This window comes from Triturus cristatus, chromosome 6 (genome assembly GCF_964204655.1).
Source record: "Triturus cristatus chromosome 6, aTriCri1.1, whole genome shotgun sequence".
Classification (NCBI taxonomy): domain Eukaryota; kingdom Metazoa; phylum Chordata; class Amphibia; order Caudata; family Salamandridae; genus Triturus; species Triturus cristatus.
Window position 1 is genome coordinate 1,927,424,804 of NC_140589.1, and position 26,164 is coordinate 1,927,450,967.

The 26,164-nt window shown below is 50.6% G+C and overlaps 1 protein-coding gene across 3 annotated transcripts in view; it reads left to right on the forward strand.

Annotated features, from left to right (window-relative positions):
• Window positions 1-237: 237 nt before the first annotated feature.
• Window positions 238-26,164, forward strand: part of LOC146822505 (uncharacterized) — a 146,499-nt gene continuing 120,572 nt past the window's right edge. For all 3 annotated transcript variants that reach the window (XR_014963321.1, XR_014963322.1, XM_085613614.1), the window contains exon 1: window positions 238-354. The gene's annotated coding sequence lies outside the window, so the exon portion shown is untranslated. The remainder of the gene's footprint in view (window positions 355-26,164) is intronic.

The window sequence follows — 26,164 nt, forward strand, 5'->3', positions numbered from 1 at the left end:
ACCGAGGGTTCAAATTAGAGTTTGGAGCCGAGATTAGTAGTATTGTGAATAAGACCGGAAGTTTAACCACTGCGCGCGCTCTGCTCTCCGGAAGTTTAACCACTGCGCACGCGTTGTCCTCAAAATTACTAGTTGGAATGGGACACTACTTAATGACTGCGCATGTTTCGAACCGGAAGTAAGGAGCCGCGCATGAGCAGTTCCTGGTTGTGGTCGAAAAGAAAGTTTAAGGCTCTGCGCAAGCGCAGACGCAGGAGGTGCATCCTTACTGCCCTGCTTCCTGGACAGCTGTCAGCTGACCCCTGACCCCAGGGTTTGCTGCAGACCGTGAAGAGCAGGATCCCCGGTGCAGGAGTAAGTACAGGCGTTATCACTGTTTGTGTTTATGGATTTCACGTGCACCAGTGAGTCCTGGACTAGACCCACGAGTCAAGGGTCACCTTGAAGGCGTTAAATAGAAATGATAAAGTCGAGAGACAGGAGGGGTGGTGAAGCGGTAAAGCTGTGTGTGACCTCCGGGTGCAGAGGGTGATCTGGGGAGCAGGAGGGGGCGGTGCAGAGGTAAAGCTGTGTGTGACCTCAGGGTGGAGAAGGGCAGAGGGTGATCAGGGGAGCAGGAGGGGAGGTGCAGAGGTAAAGCCGTGTGTGACCTCAGGGGGCAGAGGGTGATCTGGAGAGCAGGGGGGGCGGTGCAGAGGTAAAGCCGTGTGTGACCTCAGGGTGGACAGGGGCAGAGGGTGATCTGGGGAGTAGGAGGGGCGATGAACAGGTAAAGCTGTGTGTGACATCAGGGTGCAAAGGGTGATCTGGGGAGCAGGAGGGGTGGCGCAGAGGTAAAGCCTTGTGTGACCTCAGGGTGGAAAGGGGCAGAGACTGATCTGGAGAGCAGGAGGGGCGGTGCACAGGTAAAGCCGTGTATGACCTCAGAGTGAAGAGGGGCAGAGGGTGATCTGGGGAGCAGGAGGGGCGGTGAAGAGGTAAAGCTGTGTGTGACCTCAGGGTGCAGAGGGGCAGAGGTTGAACGGGGGAGCAGGAGGGGTGGTGAAGAAGTAAAGCTGTGTGTGACCTCAGGGTGGACAGGGTGATCTGGGGAGCAGGAGGGGTGGTGAAGAGGTAAAGCTGTGTGTGACCTCAGGGTGGAGAAGGGCAGAGGGTGATCTGGGGAGCAGGAGGGGCAGTGCAGAGGTAAAGCTGTGTGTGACCTCAGGGTGGAGAAGAGCAGAGGGTGATCTAGGGAGCAGGAGGGGAGGTGCAGAGGTAAAGCTGTGTGTGACCTCAGTGTGGAGAGGGGCAGAGGGTGATCTGGGGAGCAGGTGGGACGGTACAGAAGTAAAGCTGTGTGTGACCTCAGGGTGGAGAAGGGCAGAGGGTGATCTAGGGAGCAGGAGGGGAGGTGCAGAGGTAAAGCTGTGTGTGACCTCAGTGTGGAGAGGGGCAGAGGGTGATCTGGGGAGCAGGAGGGGCGGTGCAGAGGTAAAGCTGTGTGTGAGCTCAGAGTGGAGAGGGGCAGAAGGTGATCTGGTGAGCAGGAGGGGTGATGAAGACGTAAAGCTGTGTGTGACCTCAGGGTGGAGTGGGGCAGAGGGTGATTGGGGAGTGGGCGTAGGTGGTGCAGAGGTAAAGCTGTGTATGAGGTACTTGGGGGTGGAAAGGAGCATAGGAAGATCGGGAAGTGGGCATAGATGTTGCAGGGGTAAAGCTGTGTATTGGGTCCTCATGATGGGGAGGAGCAGGTAGTGGTCGAGGAAGCAGTCGGGGCGGTGCAGTGGTCAAGCTGTGTATAGGGTCCTCAGGGGGTGGGTAGGGGCAGGGGGTGATTCGGGGAGCTGGCGGGTGGTGCAGTGGTAAAGTTGTCTTTGGGGTCCTCGGAGGCTATGAGGGAGACAGACAGTTGCAAATCCAGCGACCTGCTGTCAAACAGTCTCAAATGTGTGAATGAATACTGCGCTGAGTACCTTTCATGAGCGTATGCCCTTTGTGTTTATTGCTTCGATTATACCTGTTGCAAAGTGCTGATATACTGTCATATCTGTGAACAGAGGCACATGAAGCGTATACGTTGCCCAGGATATCACAGTTTATTAAACCAAAGCGCTTCAACACCTTGCAGGGGTGCTAATTATACAATTCCAATTCAGATTGGTAGACCCAAGACTGCTGCATACTGCTACTTACTGCAAAGGCTATATGTTCACCATTATATTGCATTTTGGTGAATATACCAAAGGTCTAGGCACTTCTTCATTCACCCACGTAACATCCAGTCCATTTTTAGATTTCGCCTTTACATCGCTTGGCTGTGGTTGTGAAATCTATTGTATTCAATATAAATCTTAAAAGGGGCTTACATCCCACCCGTTGCTTTTCATTGGTTCCTGTGCTTGCCAGTTACTTTAACTGTTTCTATTGGCTGTGGCATACTATTTTCTGTTGTCCATCATGTGCTTGCTCTAATCAATGTCCCAAAGCCCAAGTACTGTTTTCATACACTTTTGGCGATTATTTTTTTAATGTTATGCCTGGTCTATGCTTGTTTTCTTAATCTCCCCGTGCCTGCATTTTGACTGCAGTGGCAACCAGGAGAGATCAGAGGAAGTCTCCAACATTGTAGGACTTTCTTGCTTTAACTACACAGAGTCCCAGAGCAACCGTAAAGCTCTGTATGGAAGCGCACTGGCGCTACCACCGTTGATTTCACATGGACTGGCCATTCACCACGCACTTTGCAACAAAAGCGACTGCTGTGTTCATTATAATTTCATAATTTGAATGCTGGCCCCTTGAATTAAAAAAAAGCACTGACAATAAACTAGACAAGTGTGAGAAGTTGGCCTGGCATATGCTGGTCACTAGTTATGGTGGCCACCTTGCACCAGTCCAATTTGACTCTTATGGTAGATAGGTTTAAGACAACCTTTTAAAGAAAGCTATCCTAGTGGTAGCTGTGGAGAGTAGCCTTCAGGCTAAGTCTCAGAGGAATGTAAAGCAGCTTGTTTTACCTTCTAATCTCTTGAATTACCAAATGAAAGGACACCACACAGGTATATATATCAAATATATATGTATTTATTACTAGACACACTTTACTAATCTCTTTATGAGATTAGAAGCCAAGTACACATTCAAATGTCAATGTTTCACAATAAATTAAGCACAAATATGGCTGGAACCCTAGGGGCGTACCAGACCATATACTAAAAAAATGGTATACCAATGTCGACTTGCAAAATGGCAAGGCCTAGGGCCTGGGGAATCACTGGGGCTTCACTACTGCAGTGTTAGCAGGTAAGTAACAAGCCCACGGGAGACGCGTGCAGTGTGTGAACACAGCCGTGGGTTCCCGATTGATTACAATGGAGCAAGTCGCGGTTTGATTTTTAAAGTTCTAGGGTACTTCGAGGAAGTCTACAAGCAAACCACTTACAAGGTAAGTACTTCGAGGGCCAACACACACTAGGGCACCGGAGAGCACGAGTTACCTCACCCAGGGAAGCCGGGTGCATAGGTGTCTTTTGGTGTCGGTCGCGTTGCTGTTTTCTATGGAGACCAATGAAGACTTGCTGCTTGCGTCGACTGAAGAAGTGTCCGGTGGAATCCGAAGGTGGATTCAAGATGCAGAAGACCTGAAAATTGAAGGGACAGTGTTCAAAGTCACTTGCCAGTGACCGGTGGCCAGGAAGATGGATGACCACAGAAGTCGCGTGATTTCAGGTCGTCGATGGTGTTTTGACTCTTCGCTCACGAGGTCCAGGAAGGATCGACGATGACCAGCAGCTGGATTCGAAGTGTCCCACGACGTCTGCAGCTGATGGCGCTGTCGGCAACCGGATTGGAGCCAACAAGCCTTGGCAACTGCAAGTCTCGTGTAGACTGAAGAAAGTCGATGGTGCAGACCAGCAAGGTCTGAGGGACTCACCCAGCAAGGGTGAGTGAGGGCAGGCCTGGAGCAACCAGGGGAGCCCTTGTAGTCGATGAGAAAGTCTTTGGGGGACCCACTAGCCAACGGGCAAGTGATCGTGAAGACGCCTCCTCAGGAAATGCTTCACAGGAGCCCACGGTCACTCAGGACGGGGTAGGCCGCTGATTCTTGCTGCAAGACCTGCTGGAGGCTTGGGCCACAAATGGTCCAATGCACAAGTTAGTTGAACGTTGTTAAGGGATTGCACTCAACAATAGTGCACGGTCCCCAGGTATTGCTGTTCCTCGTCACTCGTGGGGTCCACTCGCCACAGCTTTGCTGGGGACTCACAATGGCCGTCGAGAAGTCAGGAAATCCACTTCTGGGGCAGCAGGCACTTCGAACTCCGGCGGGAGCGGGAAAGTTTGCAACCGTTGATTAAGGTTTTTGGTGCCTGCCAAGCAGGGGAGTCACTCCTTGACTCCAAGGGAGATTCTTCTGTCTTCCAAAGGTAGTGGAACGTCGAAGAGCCAGGATTCTTCTTTGTAGAGCGTCGTCCAGGGATATCTGATTTGCAATGGCAATGCTTGCTATCTTATAGTGAAGATAGGGGAGGGACTAGCTCTATGACCACTCCTCTAGGAGGGTCAGGGTAGGGGGTCGTTACACCCACTTCCCTTTGTCCAGTTTCATGCCAGAGCAGGGACAGGTAGCCCTGAACCGGTTTGAGCTGGCATATGCACAGAGGAGCCTACTGCTCCCCCAGTTCAGGACTTCAAAGCACTCTAGGAGTGCACCCACCCAGCTCCAATACACTAAATCCTGTCTGGAAGGTGGTGACACCTCCCTGTGACAGGATGCCTTTTGTTGGGCCTCCTCCACTGCGAGTTTCAGTCAGCAGCAGGAGGGCAGCCCAGTGTCTGTGCTGGTGGCATCCATTTTGTGATGCCAGGGCTCTTTCAGATTTCTGTCGTTTAAGTACAGTGGGTACATGTCGTCCCCTCTAGAAGGGTGGGATCATACTCCCACACCAGTTACTGGTGTGGGGGTATGATTCCAAGTTGTTTGACACCAAACACAACATGTTGTGATGCAGTCATTCCAAAGTTAGCATTTACCGCGAGGTTATAATGCACTTAAGAGTATATGGTTTAACCGCATCCACAAACAGCCACAGAGGATAGACTCTGCCAGCTGCAGAGGGGTCCTGCTCATGCAGAGGCACCCCCTCACATAGTAAACCAAGCACCCTGCCCTCAGGATTGATAGGGCCTGCTATAGGGGTGGCTGATAGGTTTATATGTGTGTGTATGGTGAGATATAGGAACCTATACCTCAGTGAGGAGTGCTAACACTACCTCACACAGGCTGCAGTAGCAGGCCTGTGGTGTCAGATTGAGAATGCTTCCCAGGGGTGGCATAATACATGCTGCAGCCCCTGGTAGGCCTGTGTAAGTACCAATGCCCTAGGTACCTAAGGTACCATATACTAGGGGCTCATAAGGTACCACAGTATCCAATCACTAGTGCATCTAATATGCACACCAAGTCGTTTAGAGAGAACAGAGAGACTGGGGCCCTGATTAGCAGGGACCCAGCCAGACTATAGCCAGAAACCAGTGTATCCATCAGAAAAAAAGTGGGGGCAACATAAGTGCAGATCCTACTCTCCTACACAACCCCCCCCAAACGCAGGGACATTAAACTAACCTTGACCAGTTGAGTCTTCATGTTCTAAGTGGAAATACCTTGAGAGTCCATATGCATTGGCATGTTGGGTCCCAGGTCTATGTTCCAATGTATAGTCCATCCCCTGTAGGGAAATGGACCACCTGAGCAATTTAGGATTTTCACCTTTCATCTGTTTGAGCCATAGGAGGGGCATGTGGTCCGTCTGAACTATGAAGTGAGTGCCAAACAAGTATGGCCTCAGCTTCTTCAGGGCCCACACCACAGCAAAGGCTTCCCTCTCTATAGCTGTCCAACGTTTCTCTCTAGGGGTCAGCCTTCTGCTTATGAAAGCTACTGGCTGATCTTGACCTTCATCATTAAGTTGAGACAGTACAGCTCCCACACCCAGCTCTGAAGCATCTGTTTGAACAATGAACTTCTTATTGTAATCTGGACTCTGTAAGATGGGGGCAGTGCACATTGCCTGCTTGAGGTCATCAAATGCCTTTTGACAGCTAGCTGTCCACTGAACCTTTTTTGGCATTTTCTTAAAGGTCAGATCATTTAAGGGGGTTACTATAGATCCATATCCCTTAACAAACCTCGTATAGTACCCAGTCAGGCCTAAAAAGGCTCTCACCTGTGTCTGGGTTGTTGGAGCTACCCACTCCATGATGGTGTGGATTTTGCTCTGCAATGGTTGAACCTGGCCTCCACCTACAAGGTGGCCGAAGTACACAACCTGACTCTGCCCTATCTGGCACTTAGTGGCCTTGATAGTGAAGCCTGCTTTTTGCAGGGCCTCCAAAACATTCCTGAGGTGGACCAGGTGATCCTGCCAGGTGGAACTAAAGACAGCAATACCATCTAGATAAGCTAACCAATAAGTTTCCATACCAGTCAGAACTTTATTCACCAACCTCCGAAAAGTGGCAGGTGCATTTTTCAAACCATGGGGCATTACCACAAAGTGATAGTGCCCACCAGTGGTTGAAAATTCTGTTTTGGCCTTGGCATCATCAGCTAACTTGATTTGCCAATAGCCAGCTGTAAGGTCAAATGTACTGAGATACTTGGCTGAGGCCAATGTGTCTATTAGTTCAGCTGCCCTTGGTATTGGATAGGCATCAGTCCTGGTGACTGCATTGAGGCCTCTGTAGTCAACACAAAACCTCATTTCTTTTTTACCGCCCTGGGTATGAGGTTTTGGCACAAGGACTACTGGGCTAGCCCAAGGGCTATCTGAAGGCTCAATAACACCTAGTTCCAACATTTTCTGGACTTCAGTCATGATACAATCCCTGACATGGTCAGGTTGCCTGTAGATTTTACTATTTACAGGTAGACTGTCTCCAGTGTCCACCTCATGGGTGCACCAGGAAGTCTGACTTGGGGTCAGGCTAAACATATGTAGAAACTGTTGCAGCACTTGCCTGCATTCAGTTTGCTGATGCTCAGTGAGGCTGCTTGCCAAAGCAACACCATCAACTGACCCATCATCAGGGTTCTGTGAGAGCAGGTCAGGGAGAGGGTCACTCTCCTCCTCCTGGTCCTCATCAGTTGCCATGAGCAAGCCCATGACAGCCCTGTCCCCATATGGCTTAAGTCTGTTGATATGGAGCACCCTAAGAGGGCTCCTGGGAGTTCCAAGATCCACCAAGTAGGTGACTTCTCTCTTTTTCTCAATAATTGTATGGGGGCCACTCCATTTGTCCTGGAGAGCTGCTGGGGCCCCAGGCTCCATCACCCACACTTTCTGGCCTGGCTGATAAACAGTCAGGACAGTCTTTTGGTAATGCCGAACTTTTTGTAATTCTTGGCTAGCCTCAAGGTTTTTAATTGCCTTCTTCATGTATTCTGCCATCCGGGAGCGGAGACCAAGTACATAGTCCATCACATCCTGTTTGGGAGGTTTGAGAGGTAACTCCCAGCCCTCCTTCACCAGACATAAGGGTCCTCTAACAGGGTGCCCACACAGAAGTTCAAAAGGGCTGTAGCCAACACCCTTCTGTGCAACCTCCCTGTATGCAAACAGAAGGCAGGGAAGTAAAAGGTCCCATTTTCGCCTAAGCTTTTCTGGGAGGCCTTTAATCATTCCCTTTAGGGTTTTGTTGAATCTCTCAACTAACCCATTGCATTGTGGGTGATAGGGAGTAGTGAATTTGTAGTTGACACCACACTCCTTCCACATTCCTTTTAGATATCCTGACATAAAGTTGGCACCTCTGTCAGAGATGACCTCCTTAGGGAAATCCACTCTGGAGAAAACTCCAATGAGGGCTCTTGCTACCACAGTAGCTGTGGTAGTCCTTAGGGGTATAGCTTCTGGATACCTGGTGGCTTGATCCACTACCACCAGTATAAATCTGTGCCCAGATGCAGTTGGAGGGTCAAGGGGACCAACAATGTCAATCCCTACCCTTTCAAAGGGAACCCCCACCACAGGTAGTGGTATCAGGGTGGCCTTTGTTGTGCCACCTGACTTGCCACTGGCTTGGCAAGTGACACAGGAGCGACAAAACTCCTTGGTGTCCTCAGACATGTGTGGCCAATGAAAATGTGGAACAAGCCTGTCCCAGGTCTTGGTTTGGCCCAAGTGTCCTGCCAATGGGATGTCATGTGCTAGGGTCAAGAGGAACCCCCTAAACGTCTGAGGTATTACCAACCTCCTGGTGGCTCGAGGGGTAGGATCTCTAGCCTCAGAATATAGGAGCTCCTCATCCCAATAAACTTTATGGGACCCACTAGCACTCCCAGCAGTCTCAGCAGCAGCTTGCTGTCTGAGGGGTTCAAGAGAGGGGCAGCACTGTTGCTCCTTACTCAGATCTTCCCTGGAACGTCCCCCTGCCCCCAAGAACTCAACCTGATCAGGCTCAAGTCCCTCTGGGGCAGTTCCTTCTTCAGGGTCTGCTTCTCCTCCCTCAGGAGGGGAATCTGAGATCTGAGACAGAGGGGAAGGCACAGCCTTAACCCTACTGCTCCTCCTCTTGGGTAGCATCTGGTCCATAGTTTCAGGACCCAGAGCTGGTTCAGCTTTATGCATTTTGGCTTGTGACCTGGCCACAGCAAATACCTCTGCAGGTATGCCTAACATCTCAGCATGAGTCCATACTTCTACTTCAGACTAGGCTGAAGTCTCCAGATCATTGCCCAACAAACATTCGACAGGGACGTCTGCACTGATTACTACCTTTTTGAGGCCAGTTACCCCTCCCCAGGAGAAATTCACAACTGCCAGACTATGGTTGGTCCTGACATTGCTTGTATTGGTCACCTGGTACATTTCACCCAGGATGATCTGTGCAGGGTCCACTAGATCCTCTGCCACCATGGTGACACTAGCACCTGTGTCCCTGAATGCCAAAGCCTGTTTGCCATTTATGATAGGCTGCTGTTTGTACTTGCTCAGATTACTGGGGCTCACTAGGAAGGACATATCAAGGTCTCCCTCACAAACTAGCAATGCCTGGGTTGGTACTCTGACTAGGCCAGAGTCCACATCAGAACCCAGGGTCAACCCTACTACACCCTTATTCAGAATATTACCTCCACCAATGACTGCACTAGGGGGAACAGTTGCCTTAGGGGCTGGAGTGGTGGTGGTTTGGTCTTTGCACTTGGTACAATCAGAAGTTCAGTGCCCTTTCTGTTTACAGAATTTGCACCAGGGCTTCTTTTGGCCTTTTTCCTTTGTAGACTGTGAATCCCCACCAGATGCAGATTTTTGGGGCTCTTGTGAAGACTTCTGGTCTTTTGACGTATCCCCACCTTTCTCAGAGCCTTTAGGATCCTGCTTCTTAGTGTCACCCCCTTGGTTCTGACCCATTTGTCTGCCTTCTTTCCCAATTCTTGGGGAGAGGTCAGATCAGAGTCCACCAGTTACTGATGCAATAGCTGTTTTTGGCAATTATTAAGGATCTGTTCTCTCATTATAAGATTATACAATTCCTTAAAATCAGTTACTCTACTACCAACCAGCCAACCTTCTAGAGCCTTGGCTGCACAATCAACAAAGTCAGTCCAATCCTGAGTCTGTGCTTTCTGGGTGTCTCTGAACTTCAGCATGTACTGTTCAGTGGTTAAGCCAAACCCATCTATCAAAGCACTCTTCAGGGCTTCATAGTCATTAGCATCCTCCTCTCTAACAGTGAGGAGCTTGTCTTTACCTTTATCAGAAAAGGAAAGCCACAAGATTGCTGCCCACTGTTTCTGGTGGACCTGCTAAACTTTACAGTTAGCAGTTATCCACTTGTGGATATCATCCCGACTCTGGTAGGGAGGAACAACCTTGGACAGGTTCCTATGGTCTGGAATGTAATCTCTGCCTCTAGTATGAGTTCCTCTGATGGTCAGAATCCTTGTCAGAGTGATATGAGTGGTTAGATTCCCTTGATAGGGACCTAGGCCTCTCTTCCACTCTGTCAACTCTCTTAGGGAGAATTCCTCTGTCCTGTTCAGACCTTTCTTGGTCTGGCCCTTCAATTACAGACTCCAGGTCATCTTGATTTTCATCATCAGACCCAGAGACTATGGTTGACCCACCCCCGATCCAGATCTACTAGCTCCTATAGCTAGTCTAAGATCATCTGCTAACAGATCTATCAGGTGTTGTGATGAGGGACTCCGTCCTAGCTTCAGGTGTCATTCAACACACATGGCATTCAGGTCAGTGTAGGCCATGTCCTTGTACTGAGGCTGGGTGGACCCACTGGCTCCACCTTTTAAGGACATTCTAGTGTTGTGCAGTGTTGTACTACCTACACTAGTTTGTGGCCTACTGAACCTAGCTTGAGCTGTAGCAAGGGTGTGCATATCCCTTCACAAACAGCTCTAAGTTCAGTAGAACTTAGTGATACTAAGCTTGACTTTATATGTACCTTGAGTACCTTTAGTGGTTTTCAGTTAGTAATTCAAATAGAGATTTTCTGTTAAAACAATGGCAAGCTGTAATCCCACACGCTGCCCACCAATGTGAGAAGTTGGCCTGGCATATGCTGGTCACTAGTTATAGTGGCCACCTTGCACCAGTCCAATTCGACTCTTATGGTAGATAGGTTTAAGACAACCTTTTAAAGAAAGCTATCCTAGTGGTAGCTGTGGAGAGCAGCCTTCAGGCTAAGTCTCAGAGGAATGTAAAGCAGCGTGTTTTACCTTATAATCTCTTGAATTACCAAATGAAAGGACACCACACAGGTATATATTTAAAATATATACATATTTATTTCTAGACACACTACTAATCTCTTTATGAGATTAGAAGTCAGGTACACATTCAAATGTCAACGTTTCACAATAAATTAAGCACAAATATGGCTGGAGCCCTAGGGGCGTACCAGACCATATACTAACAAAATGGTATAACAATGTCAACTTGCAAAATGACAAGGCCTAGGGCCTGGGGAATCGCTTGGGCTTCACTACTGCAGTGTTAGCAGGTAAGTAACAAGCCCATGGGAGACGCGCGCAGTGTGTGAACACAGCCGTGGGTTCCCTATTGATTACTTTGGAGCAAGTTGCGGTTAGATTTTTAAAGTTTTAGGGTACTTCGAGGAAGTCTACAAGCAAGCCACTTACAAGGTAAGTACTTCGAGGGCCAACACACACTAGGGCACTGGAGTGCACGAGTTACCTCACCCAGGGAAGCCAGGTGCATAGGTGTCTTTTGGTGTCGGGTCGCGTCGCTGTTTTCTATGGAGACCAAAGAAGACTTGCTGCTTGCGTCGACTGAAGAAGTGTCCGGTGGAATCTGAAGGTGGATTCAAGATGCAGAAGACCTGAAAATCGAAGGGACAGTGTTCAAAGTCACTTGCCAGTGACCGGTGGCCAGGAAGATGGATGACCACAGATGTCGTGTGAGTTCAGGTCGATGGTGTTTTGACTCTTCACTCACGAGGTCCAGGAAGGATCGACGATGACCAGCAGCTGGATTCGGAGTGTCCCACGATGTCTGCAGCTGATGGCAGTGTTGGCAACCGGATTGGAGTCAACAAGCCTTGGCAACTACAAGTCTTGTGTAGACTGAAGAAAGTCGATGGTGCAGACCAGAAAGGTCTGAGGGACTCACCCAGCAAGGGTGCGTGAGGGCAGGCCTGGAGCAACCAGGGGAGCCCTTGTAGTCGATGAGAGTCTTTGGGGGACACACTAGCCAACGGGCAAGTGATCGCGAAGACGCCGCCTCAGGAAATGCTTCACAGGAGCCCACGGTCACTCAGGATGGGGTAGGCCGCTGATTTTTGCTGCAAGACCTGCTGGAGGCTTGGGCCACAAATGGTCCAATGCACAAGTTCGTTGAACGTTGTTAAGGGATTGCACTCGACAATAGTGTACGGTCCCCGGGTATTGCTGTTCCTCGTCACTCGTGGGGTCCACTCGCCACAGCTTTGCTGGGGACTCACAATGGCCGTCGAGAAGTCCGGAAATCCACTTCCGGGGCAGCAGGGACTTCGAACTCCGGCAGGAGTGGGAAAGTTTGCAACCGTTGATTAAGGTTTTTGGTGCCTGCCAAGCAGGGGAGTCACTCCTTGACTCCAAGGGAGATTCTTCTGTCTTCCAAAGGTATTGGAACGTCGAAGAGCCAGGATTCTTCTTAGTTGAGCATCGTCCAGGGTTATCTGATTTGCAATGGCAATGCTTGCTATCTTATAGTGAAGATAGGGGAGGGACTAGCTCTATGACATCTCCTCTAGGAGGGTCAGGGTAGGGGGTGGTTACACCCACTTCCCTTTGTCCAGTTTCGTGCCAGAGCAGGGACAGGTAGCCCCTGAACCGGTTTGAGCTGGCATATGCACAGAGGAGCCTACTGCTCCCCCAGTGCAGGACTTCAAAGCACTCTAGGAGTGCACCTGCCCAGCTCCAATACACTAAATCCTGTCTGGAAGGTGGTGACACCTCCCTGTGACAGGATGCCTTTTGTTGGGCCTCCTCCACTGCGAGTTTCAGTCAGCAGCAGGAGGGCAGCCCAGTGTCTGTGCTGGTGGCATCCATTTTGTGATGCCAGGGCTCTTTCAGATTTCTGTCGTTTAAGTACAGTGGGTATATGTCGTCCCCTCTAGAAGGATGGGATCATACTCCCACACCAGTTACTGGTGTGGGGGTATGATTCCAAGCTGTTTGACACCAAACACAACATGTTTTGATGCAGTCATTCCAAAGTTAGCATTTACCGCGAGGTTATAATGCACTTAAGAGTATATGGTTTAACCGCATCCACAAACAGCCACAGAGGATAGACTCTGCCAGCTGCAGAGGGGTCCTGCTCATGCAGAGGCATCCCCTCACATAGTAAACCAAGCACCCTGCCCTCAGGATTGATAGGGCCTGCTATAGGGGTGGCTGATAGGTTAATATGTGTGTGTATGGTGAGATATAGGAACCTATACCTCAGTGAGGAGTGCTAACACTACCCAACACAGGCTGCAGTAGCAGGCCTGTGGTGTCAGATTGAGAATGCTTCCCAGGGGTGGCATAATACAAGCTGCAGCTCCTGGTAGACAAAAGGTACCATATACTAGGGGCTCATAAGGTACCACAGTATCCAATCACTAGTGCATCTAATATGCACACCAAGTCGTTTAGAGAGAACAGAGAGACTGGGGCCCTGATTAGCAGGGACCCAGCCAAGCTATAGCCAGAAACCAGTGTATCCATCAGAAAAAAAGTGGGGGCAACATAAGTGCAGATCCGACTGTCCTACAACAAGCTACTCCAACAGCCAAAGGTCAAAATAAGCTGATGGCGTGACGGCGCGAACACCTTCAGTACGATCAGGTCATGTGCACGATATATATATATATTTTCTCACCAAATGATTCTTTTAAAAGCGTGCTCATGATTGGTGCTGGTATTGCGGCAAAGGAGTCGAATTACGCAAAACATTTCACCACAGAGAAGTGGTGAATATATATGTTGGAATGTTTACGTTTATATTGGGGTTATTGAATCGTCGTTTTGATCAGTGTGGGACTTTGCCATGACAAAGAAAGAAATATTTTGCCTGTGTGGTGTCTTGCACTCCCTGGAGCAAGGCTGGCTTTTGGCATGGACGAGCTGGGCCCAGGCCGCCTATTTTCAGAGGGACGCACAGAACTGTCTGCATCACATTCCAGCAGGCAGCACCATCCTCTTACTTGACTCTCATTACTCAGATTAAAATGCTTTTAACCGTGTTTTACTTGCTGCAGGTGCTGTTTTACACCCCATTCTTCCCTTATCTCCTTCTCACCCCCTGCCAACACCACCAACACACACCACCATGCGCACCATCAACAGCGATTCAGCGCCGCTCATGTGCTGCTAAACACAGCACCGTGATATAAACAACCCTGACATGACACCAAAGCTTCATGTCCCAGGCTAGAATTAGCCGGGACGGAAGTATAACTGTCAGGAAGGCAACTGTAACGACACTACAGTTACACAGCCCTGATGAAGTTGCAGGTGACAAACCCATAGTGACGAAACACGTGTTGGGACCTACTGGAATGAATATTAAACAAGCATCATCAACTAATATCGCTGTGTTTGTTATAAATGTTGTGCACTGCAATTGTGTATTTGAAAGTCATTTGCTTATGTGTGCTAGGGCTTGACAGTACGTTCTGAGAAACTTCTCCAGTTCCTTATGAGCTTGGCTATCTTCTGGTATGCAAAAACCCAGAAAAGTCATGGTTTGCTGTGGAAGCAAATCCGACTTCTGTTGGCTGATGACAAACCCCAAGTTCTGAAGCAAGGTTATGGTGGTGTCCAGGTGAGACACCAGAAGATCACGTGATTGATCAATCAGGAGAATATTGTCAAGATAGATTATTAACCTGATGCCCGGAGTCCAAAGCTGTTCCACCACAGGTTTAAGAAACTTCGTAAAGCACCATGGTGCCGATGACAGACTGAACCGGAGAGTCCAAAATACGAAGATTTGCCCTCTCCATTGAAATTAGAGAAACCTACAGTTTGGAGGAAAAATGGGGACCGTCAGGTAGGCGTCTTTGAGGTCTAGGTGCGCTAACAATCGTCCTGGAGTAGAAGGTCCCTGAGGAGATGGATCCCCTCCATCCTGAAATGGCGGTAAACCAGCCATTCATTGTAGGATCTGAGGTTGATCACGGAAGGAAAGCCTTTGTCTTTTTTCCCACCAGAAACAGATTGTTGAGGAAGCCTCTTCGAAGAAGAGTGAATGCGCATACCGCGCCCATGACCAGAAGGTCTTGTACTTATTGGTCAATAAGAAACACGTCCTGTGTGGAAAAATGCAGCGGACGAGGTTTTACTGCCTGGACAGTAGTTCCGTAAAACTCTAGTGGCACCTTTGCACAGTCTCCTGCACCTACTGGTCTCCCGTGATTTCCGCTCACTTGTGCTTGAACAAATGCGGTCTCCGTCCTTCCCCCAACGTAGAGGTAATGAAAAGATGGGGCTTACTGTTGTAACCGTCCCTGTTGTAGGCCCCTTCATGGGCCCGGTTGCTCCTTCCTCTTCCATCACTGCAGTTGGGGTAGAATGCCCCCTGACGGCCGCCGTGCCATCCGTTGTTCCTCTTGGCCTGTGCTCTGTTAGAGCCTTGATAGGACTGGCTGCTGGAGGAGTAACCCATGCCTTTTCCGGCCTCTCCAAAAAAGTTACTCCGGAATATCTTCCTCATGGATGACTGGGCTTTGTCAGGTGCTGAAAAGGGTGAGACAATGTATGTATGTATATATGTATGTATGTATGTATGGGATTTATAAAGCGCCGGAATCACCCCCGAAGGGGGATCTCCGCGCTGCAAGAAAGACAGAGTACAGGACAAACACAAATCAGTCCCGGAATAATTCAGTCTTCAGGAGTTTCCTCAATCGAAGAAGACTGGGGCATTTGCTCAGGACCTCTGGCAGAGTGTTCCAATATTTCGGAGCAAGGAATGCAAAAGTTCTGCCACCTGTTCGTACTTTCCTGTAGCGGGGGACTATAAGCAGCCCCTTACCTTCGGATCTAAGAAGCCTGCTCGGGCAGTAAAATTTAAACTTGTCCACCAAATAGCTAGGACCCATACCATAAAGTGTTTTATGGGCGAGGCAGCAAAGTTTAAATATAATTTTCTGGCGAATAGAAAGCCAGTGAAGGTGTCTCAGCAATGGCCTGGAGGAGGCACGAGGCGGCATTTTGAGAGCCAGGCGTGCAGCAACATTCTGGACTATCTGTAGTCGACTCAGAAGAGATTTGTTTGCGGATGCTAGAAGAGCATTGCAGTAATCGAGTCGGCTTTGAAAACTTCCTCAACTCCTTGACCAAAGGCTCACCGAACAGGTTTCCCTGCGCTGCAGGCCCGTCTCCGATGAAGAGAGCTCCCCCTGCTTGGGGTCTATTTTTATGAGAAGAGAGTGGTGGCGCTTCCCGAAGAGGGTGCAGTTGGCATTGCCAAGGAGGCAGACCCCCCTCTGAGCCCAACCTGTAATGTTATCTGTGGGAAGCGGTCTACCTGTCTGCTTAGCCTGCTCTGCCAGCTTGATAATCTTCGTTAAGGGTCCTACCATGTCAAGGAGTTTATCCTGACACGCACCCCAGGAGCACTCAGTCCCATTCTTGGGGTCCTTTATGTACTTTGCAAAGAAGGTACACAGCTTAGGGTCAATATCAGGGGTAGCTGTGACCCTGTCCAGCGAGGATGGTCTGGGACACTCCGCTCGGAGACGAGCTTCCACTTCCTTGTTGAGAAGTTGGCAGATCTTACTCGCCACAGAGTCTGACACTTTTTTTTGTCTGGGACCCACTCCACAGAGCGAGGTCGATATATGCCCTCAGGGTCAAACATGTCACTAGGGGCAGCATCCCCCCTCATATGGTTCTGAGGCGGCTTAATTCAGGCGGCAGAATCTACCCGAGTCCTGGGCCTTATCTGATGAAAACTCGTCATCCTCTAAATCACTCCCCTCCTGATCGGTGAACCCCTTCTCTGGGTCAAAGTCCGTTGTGACGTCTTTGCACATTAATTCGGGGGTATCCTCCTCCCGGTAGGGTGCATCCTTCAGCATCCGCGCACTCTTTTGGAAGACTTCGGCCAACCGCTCAAACCCCTTCACGTGCCCCACATCACGGTTGCAAGCCTTGCGCTTGGGGACCGAGGTTGCTACACTGGCCAAGCCCGCCAGGATTCCTGTGCCCTTTGAATCCTGGGCCATCAGCTTAGCAGCACTCTTCTGCAGAGGGGCAAGCGCCTGGGAAATAGCCTAGGTAAGGAGCTTGTCTACCTCTGCAGGAAAGAGCTGCTGGTGGGGGCATTCCTCCACTGAGGAAAAAGAGGGTGAATCACCATGGTCCTGCTGGGACTGCATGAGTAACCGGGTGAGAGCACACAATATATTACGCCCTGTAGCTATTTTAATAGGGCAGGCACCTCGCTGGTGCCAGGACCCAAAGACACTAACAAGACTAGTAGTCATTTTTATTTATTTATTTATTTATTCTTATGTTAATTTATACAGTAGGGGACCTGGGCCCTTAATCTTACCGCACAGCGGTGTGTTGCTAGGGTTGAAGTGGGAGAGAAAAGGCGCAGGGCGTAAAACGAGCTCAAATCCCCCCAGAGCAACGTGGTCGTAAGATCGCTGACGTAGCTGCTCTGCGGCTCATGAGAAGGGGCTGAACAGGCGCACAAAAGAGCGCCACGTAGCGCACCCACGCGGTATCAGGAGGACACATTCAGTGTGAGCCTGCCTCGCGTTGATGAAAGCTGCGAAAAGAGAGCGTTGCTGTAAGCGATAATGGAATTCTGTTAGTCAAGCAGAGACACACGGCGTCAGTAAGCCCAGATATCCCCCTGAACAGCATTAGTCAGGGAAGGGAAAGAGAAGTCACTTAACTGACACGAAGCAGTAGGGCCACAGCGTGGTTTACGTCATATGAACTCAAGGAGTAATATAGGATTGCCTTATGGTCGCCATTGTTACTCTGTCGTTCATGGGAGTTGTAGGACTGTATAGTGATGTTTTTTAATTTTGAACTTTGAACTTGCTGTTTAATAAAATTGAAGAAAGAAATGCATAATCCTCGCCTCCGGTCCAGAGATCGAATTTGCAAGAATGCAAAGAAGACAACCAGAGCTGGATACACTCCTTCACCTGACAACAGATACCTTGACAGCACTGGGTATCTTTTTCTTTTTTACATTGGGTGGTTAAAAGACGGAGTATCTCTGCTAGGTTTCAACCCCGTGACCGCCACCAACTTGACTTCCTTATTCTTCAGGTATATGTTCTTACATGCAGTGCAGCAAAAAGGTGATCCTCTAAATTGTAGATTTAATAACTGTTATTGACCTCGATCTGGGTTCAAGGACGGGTGGCACCAGTGAAATTGGCTAACATTGTGCGGGTGCAGCTCGCCGACACAGGGACACGATCAGTGGCATGCGCACTTTGTGTACTTTTCATGTAGTGCAGCTTCCTGCAGGAGTGCAGGGAGGCCTTTTATTTTAACCTCCATAAGTTAAACTCTTGAATGAAGTTCACCCTCATATCAGAACCATGTCTAGCTTACTAGCATTCAGAAATGACTCAAAACATGGATTTTTTTAGCTATCAACCCTATCCTGCTATGAGCTAGCACCTTGACACCTCTGGGTATTTGCATGCTTACAAAATCTCTTTAACATAACTTACGTTGTCTCTTTACAAATGCTTAAGACAATCTATGATTTGGGGGCAGTTTATTTTTTTAATTTCCAACACATTTATGTGCGAGATAAATGTGGACTACAAGAAAGACAAATATATCTGAGTAATGACAGCTTTAATCACTGATATTCTTATTTACTCATAAGCATTTATTAGTGCACCAAGGGATTGTTTTTTAGTAATCTTAGAAAAATGAAAGATTTAGAAAAAACACAAAGACCCTAAATACTCCTTGATGCTGATTCATAGCTCACTAAGCTATACTGCAGGGCTTGTAACTTGTGACCTGCAGATAACTAAGTGATCTCTGCACCAAAAGCAGTAACCCACTGAGCTATCTATATGTTACTCTGTGCATTTTAGGAAGGCACAGTAACCCCCATTCTATTTTATGACGAGCCAAATCGGTGACTGAACTAGCACACAAATCTCTCTAGCAAGCGCATTAACCACCTGAGCTACTTTACCACTGTTATACCCTAGAACGTGTGGTACACCGAGATCTCCGCAGCAGATGCCTTAATCCCCTAGGGTATTTTACAATCCAGCCTCGTTTAAAAATGTCTTGTGTCTTGTGAGACAGCTGCAGGAGCATGGTTAGGGCCAGTGCTTTCAATGGAAATAAAAAAGTGCAGGCACTCATTATTTAAAGACCCTGTTTGCTTCTGAGAAGTGCAGGTACTCTCCTTTTCCATTTAACAAAGTGCAATTACTCAGTCCTGCCAATTTAAAGCATTGGTTAGAGCAATTAATATGCCTCAGAGAGAAATTTCTTGTTCAAAGCAGTCTCCTATGAGGTCCTATGAGTCTATGAAATGAAAATTTCCCCTGGACTACCCTTCACCTCAAAATCCTGGGATTCCATATCCAGAACTGTTTACTCTCATCTCCAAAGTTAAAGAATGCATTTTAGTCAAACTTGACGTATTTATCTCTTATTATGCATGTAGGAGAGTAGGATCGGCTTCACATGTATACCCCCACTTTTTGCTGGTGTTTCACTGTTTTTCGACTTTAGTCTGGCTGGGGCCCTGCTATTCAGGGCCCCAGCCTAGCTGCTTCCTCTCTAAAATGATTCCATGTACTTTAGGTACATTACAGATTGGATCTGAGGTGCCCTTATAAGTCCCTAGTATATGGTATACTATGTACCCAGGGCATAGATACCCCAGAGGCCTACCAGGGGCTGAACCATGTATTATGCCACCCCTGGAAAGCCACCCAAGATGACACCACAGGTCTGCTACTGCAGTCTGGGTAAGGTGGTGCATGCACCCCTTACTGTGTGTATATATGTGTGTGTGTATATATATATATATATATATATATATCGTCAAACGGCCCAAAAGGAGAGCGCTCTTTCTCATAGCGGGTGCTGGTGCCGAGGAAGGGCCAGTCCTCGTACTTAATTTTTCAACCAATTCCCTCGTAAAGGAAACACCGCACACCAAGGAAGTTTGTAAATATAAAGATTTCAAGGGATTTATGCTTAGTGCAAGTAAACACCAATATCCATGTCATGATCGCACTCAGTAAAGGCGCTGAGTGCCTCGCACTTCTCACCCCGTGACGAAACGATACGGAACGACCCGCTCGTCCACGAACTACATATCCCAGAACCCTCCAGGAATTCCCGTTTTATGTAATCTGGTCACATGGCCGATACGCATAAAAGCTCGACCCACTAGCAGGCTGGCGCCGAATATTCCCGGATGTATCCAGTGACCTTCGGTACGCGTAGACGTACACTCGGCGAAAACACCCCTACGACCCTTGAAGACCAGAAACTCTCCGCCTCGGCTTTCCCGGAAACCTCACCCGCCCGGGGAGCGAGGAAACCAAAAGGCTGTTCCTACCTTGCTGCTGTGCTCCACCCATCCCGGCTCCGTCGCGAGCGAAGAAGGGGCACTGCAAGATCCTACTCCTCCCCGGCAGCTTCCCGTGAGGCTCCTCCTGAGACCGCGCTCCCCGGCTCCCGGCTCCTCCGTGAGTCGTGAGTAGTAGCGCTTTGTCTCCACTCCAGCCCACGGATTACCGGGCTACGCCTAGTCGGGTTACGCTCCTCTGCTTCGGGTTTCACCGGGAAGCATCGAGTGGTAGCGTTCCCGCTCTGCCCACGGATTTCCGGGCCACAGCGAATACAGGGTGTCGCGCTCCTCGGCTCACACAACTTAAAGGAGCCTTGCAGTAGCAGCGCCGTCAAAGACACCCTCACCGGACCGCCTCGTAATAGAGGTGCAAGCACCCAGCTGGGGGCCAGAACCTTGGGCCGTGCATTCCGCCCTGCTTGGTTCCCACCTCATTCCTTTGCCACAGAGAGGGAGCGGCTTCCCTTCGCATATCCCAACAACAAGGCGGGAGGAGACGTCAGGTAAGCTATCCTCCCACAGAAGGAGATCAGGGGAGACAACTAGAGTAGGCCTTCTCTTATTGTATGCTTATCTCATTTCAGATCTCCCTCCCAGCCGTCCCTATCCTCCCTTCCCTCGCTCACCTGCCTCCTCCGTCCGAGTGTGTTATACATCCTCCGGACTAGGGGCAGATGGGAGGTGGACCCCTATCAGCATCAGCGTCATCCTGAGGAGAAGAAGCCAGCGGGTACGCGACAGAATATTCGGCCCACGACTCATTATCCTCCCGATCACGCTGATCTAGCTATGGCCTTCTTAGACGACGTGTAGGTTGCTCTAGCCAACATGCAGGCGGAGTTAGCCGCTTCCCGGTCTGAGACGGCCGCCTTACACGCACGCATAGATCGTCTGCAGAAGAACCCTTTCGATGCAGGGACCCCGTTTTCCCCGCAGACCCAGCAGGTAGTGGTAGAAGTACCAGCCCATGTTCCATTGGCTCCACCCGAACGATTTCATGGGGACATACACAAGGTCCAAGTCTTCATGACGCAAGTCACGCTACACTTCCACTGCAAGCCAAAGCTCTTCCTAACCAACCAGGCCCGGGTTGCCTTTGTGATATCCTACCTGGCGGGGGACGCGGCCCAATGGGCCGTCCCGATAGTCCGTAGGGAGGAAGCCTTACTATACGACTGGGACGCCTTCCGATGTGCGTTTGAAGGGACCTTCGATCGCCGAACAGACACCTTCTCTGCTGACCGCGACCTCCTGGCCCTCCGGCAAAAACCCAATGACTTCATAGGTTACCTCAACAGCTTTCGTCGGTTGGTGGCAGAAACCGACTGGCCTGAAGCCAAACAGTCAGCCATCTTCTACCAAGGGCTCACGGACGAGTTAAAAGACGTCATCGCCCAAATTGACCCGCAACCTCAGACCTGCTCTGCCATGGTCGAATTGGCTTCCCGGTTGGAGCATCGTCTCCGGGAAAGAAAAGGAGACCCGAAACGGAGGGACAAGATGCCGTCCGCATTCGACAATCACCGAGCTCCCGACCCAGCAGGTCCCAGATCGGATCCTATGGAGATCGGGACAGTCAGGGCCTCGCTGACCTTGAGCGAACGCGACCATCGCCGCAAACAGGGCCTCTGTTTATACTGTGGCAAAAAAGGCCACTTCCTAAGGGAATGCCCAGTTAGACCCAAGACGAGCAGATCACGTCCCAGTCAAGCCGCTCTCACTACCGAAGAAGAAGGGGCCAAGGGAAACTACAAGGCTTGAAGGACCAGGGAGGGAAGCCTTCAAGCCCACACTTCATCCCTTCGATGGAATCCACCCACGCGCAAGAACCAGACCATTTCTTTATCTCGCTGAAGGCAGTAATTAACCAACGAACACGAACCATAAGAGCCATGATAGACTCCGGAGCCACCGGATGCTTTCTGGATAAACTCGAAGCAGACCGACTAGGGATTCATTTAACGCCTAAGGAACCGCCCGAACTTGTCTTTGCGGTCGACGGGAAGGAACTGGAGTCTGGACCCATACGATATGTTACCCCGTTTCTCTGGATAACCATCGGAACAGACCACGGCGAGTGGCTACAGTTTAACATCATTCAAGCCCCGCAATGCAAGCTCATACTTGGATTACCCTGGTTAAGAAAACATGAACCCACGATCGAATGGTCCACCAACACCATCTCGTTCCGGTCCATGTCCTGTCGCCTTCATTGCATTCGCGCAGCCCCCAACCTAGTCACCGGTCCGCCAACCGCTCAACATGTATCTACAGCCGCCGAGAAAGAGGTCCAGCTCCCGTCTTGGTATTTGTCATATCAAGAAGTGTTCAACGTGCAAAAGGCCGAAGAACTTCCCCCGCACCGAGAATACGACTGCCGCATCGATTTAGTTCCGGGTGCTATAGTCTCGTGTGGCAGAATCTACGCACTCACCGGGCCAGAGACAAGCCACCTCAGGGAGTATCTGGACACCTACTTGAAGCTGGGGTTCATACGGCCCTCGCAGTCACCGGCCGCCTCGCCACTTTTCTTTATCCCGAAGGCCAATGGCGAGCTACGCTGTTGTATTGATTACCGCGCTCTCAACGCCTTAACGATCAAGAACAGATACTCCTTACCACTGATCCCAGTTCTGTTGGAGCAGGTACGCGAGGCGCAAATTTACACCAAGTTGGACCTCAGAGGGGCTTATCATTTGGTGAGAATGAGAGAAGGCGACGAGTGGAAGACCGCCTTCAAAACACGGTTTGGGCTCTTCGAGTACTTAGTGATGCCCTTTGGGCTTTGCAACGCCCCGGCAGCCTTCCAGTTCTTCCTCAATGAGGTGCTGCGGGACTTCCTGGATAGGTTTGTCGTGGTGTACATTGACGATATCCTGATCTTTTCCACCTCTCAGGAAGAGCACGTCGTCCATGTGGGGCTTGTGTTGCAAGCCTTGAGAGACCACCGCCTGTTTTGTAAGCTCACGAAGTGCGAATTCCATGTTACCACCATGGAATTCCTCGGAGTCCACCTAACCCCCACCGGACAGGTGATGTCCACCCGAAAGGTACAAGCAGTGAAGCAATGGCCCCAACCAAGGTCGGTCAAAGACATCCAGAGCTTCCTGGGCTTTTCGAACTTTTACCGCCGGTTCATCCATCACTTCTCTCATCTGGTTTCCCCTCTCACCAGACTGACGCGGAAGAACGTGCCGTTCCACTGGTCTTCCGATGCCCAAAACTCCTTTGATCAACTCAAGACGGCCTTCACATCCGCGCCGATCCTACGACACGCCAAACCCGACCTCCCCTTCATAGTGGAGACGGATGCGTCGGACATAGCGGTGGGAGCGATTCTCTCCCAACGACATCCGGATACCGGGCACCTTCACCCGGTTGCATAATTGTCCCGAAAGCTGAACACCGCCGAACAAAACTACTCCGTTTCCGAAAAAGAACTCCTCGCCATTCGGGAGGCCTTCCGGGAGTGGCGACACTGGCTAATGGGGGCCCAACATCAAGTCACTGTCTTCACAGACCACAGAAACCTCCAGTTCCTGCGGGCGGCTCGCCACCTCTCTCCCCGGCAGAAAAGATGGATGCTTTTCTTCGCCGACTACCACTTTGTCGTCACCTACCTACCTGGCACGCTCAACAAAAAGGCCGATGCCTTGTCCCGACAAGACACGAACCGCCTCCCCGCGGTGGAGCCAAAGCAGGCTATCCTGTCCCCTGGACAAGTGATAGGAAGAACTGAATCGGAAACCTTCCTCATCGAGGTAAAGCGAGGGGTCGCCTCGTTTTCATGGATCGCGTGGTTGAAAAGTCACAAGGAATGGCGCCCTTCGGAACGGCATCCCCATGCGAGGCTCGCAAGTGCTAGTCCCCACGCTCAAGCTACGGAAGCTCGTCTTCCATTGGTGTCATGAACTGCCCTGTGCCGGGCATATGAGAGGTACAAAAACCCTCGAGAAAATCCTTCGACACTTCTGGTGGCCCTCGGTCCGACCGGACGTTCTGCTATGGGTCGCTCACTGTGCCATTTGCTCCCAAATGAAAGCCGCAAGGCCTCTTGCGTCCACTGCCAACCCCCCGCACTCCCTGGGAGAGGATCTCGGTGGACTTTTGTTGGATTGCCGAAAGACCAGAACTGTACAGCCATCGTGGTGGTGGTCGACTACCTTACGAAAATGGGACACTTCCTGGCTTGTAAACAACTACCTACGGCCAGTGCCCTCGCAAGACTTCTGTTGGTCAACGTCGTCCGTCTCCATGGCCTTCCTCTTGGCATCGTCTCGGACCGGGGTTCCCAATTCACGGCGAGGTTCTGGAAGGTATGGTGTGCCGAACTAGGGATTCAATCCTCCTTATCCACCAGCTTCCACCCGCAGACCGATGGACAGACGGAGAGACTCAACCAAACCCTGAAACAGTATCTCCGGTGCTACGTGGACCAGGCCTCCAACGCTTGGGTAGACTGGTTGTGGGTCGCTGAAGTGGCCTATAACGATTCCATACACGCTTCCACACAACACACCCCGTTTTTTCTCTCGTCGGGGTTCCATCCACGGTTCACACCATTCCTGCTCCCTCACACTGATCTCACCGTACCAGACGTCCAAGACAGGCTGACCTCCATACGTTTAACCCTCACGAAGGCACGCGCCAACCTTGGGTCCGCAAAGGCGCGATACAAACACCAGGCCGACAAGCGGCGCAGGCCCGATCCAGTGTACCGTAAGGGGGATAGGGTATGGCTGTCCACAAAGCACATCAAGTTTAAACGTCCCAGCCTCTTCAACCCTAAGTACATAGGCCCCTATCCAGTCGTGAAACACGTAAATCCGGTGGCTGTGCAATTGAAACTTCCAGCCCGGTTACGTATCCACCCTGTATTCCACGTCTCCTTGCTTAAACCCTCGCTCGGCCCCGTCCGAAGGCTCCCTGCTCCCGTATGGGTCCGCCATGAACGCGAATACGTGGTGCAACGGGTGCTGGACTCCAAGAAGGTGCGTGGAAGGATCTGGTATCTCCTGGCTTGGAAAGGGTACGGACCGGAAGAGAACTCATGGGAACCGGCGTCGTCGCTCCACGCAGACCGCCTGGTGGCGGCTTTCCATCGCCGATGTCCGGACAAACCCGGTCCGGAGCCTCGCACCAGCTGAGGGGTGAGAGGGGATATACTGTCATGATCGCACTCAGTAAAGGCGCTGAGTGCCTCGCACTTCTCACCCCGGGACGAAACGATACGGAACGACCCGCTCGTCCACGAACTACATATCCCAGAACCCTCCAGGAATTCCCGTTTTATGTAATCTGGTCACATGGCCGATACGCATAAAAGCTCGACCCACTAGCAGGCTGGCGCCGAATATTCCCGGATGTATCCAGTGACCTTTGGTACGCGTAGACGTACACTCGGCGAAAACACCCCTACGACCCTTGAAGACCAGAAACTCTCCGCCTCGGCTTTCCCGGAAACCTCACCCGCCCGGGGAGCGAGGAAACCAAAAGGCTGTTCCTACCTTGCTGCTGTGCTCCACCCATCCCGGCTCCGTCGCGAGCGAAGAAGGGGCACTGCAAGATCCTACTCCTCCCCGGCAGCTTCCCGTGAGGCTCCTCCTGAGACCGCGCTCCCCGGCTCCCGGCTCCTCCGTGAGTCGTGAGTAGTAGTGCTTTGTCTCCACTCCAGCCCACGGATTACCGGGCTACGCCTAGTCGGGTTACGCTCCTCTGCTTCGGGTTTCACCGGGAAGCATCGAGTGGTAGCGTTCCCGCTCTGCCCACGGATTTCCGGGCCACAGCGAATACAGGGTGTCGCGCTCCTCGGCTCACACAACTTAAAGGAGCCTTGCAGTAGCAGCGCCGTCAAAGACACCCTCACCGGACCGCCTCGTAATAGAGGTGCAAGCACCCAGCTGGGGGCCAGAACCTTGGGCCGTGCATTCCGCCCTGCTTGGTTCCCACCTCATTCCTTTGCCACAGAGAGGGAGCGGCTTCCCTTCGCATATCCCAACAACAAGGCGGGAGGAGACGTCAGGTAAGCTAGCCTCCCACAGAAGGAGATCAGGGGAGACAACTAGAGTAGACCTTCTCTT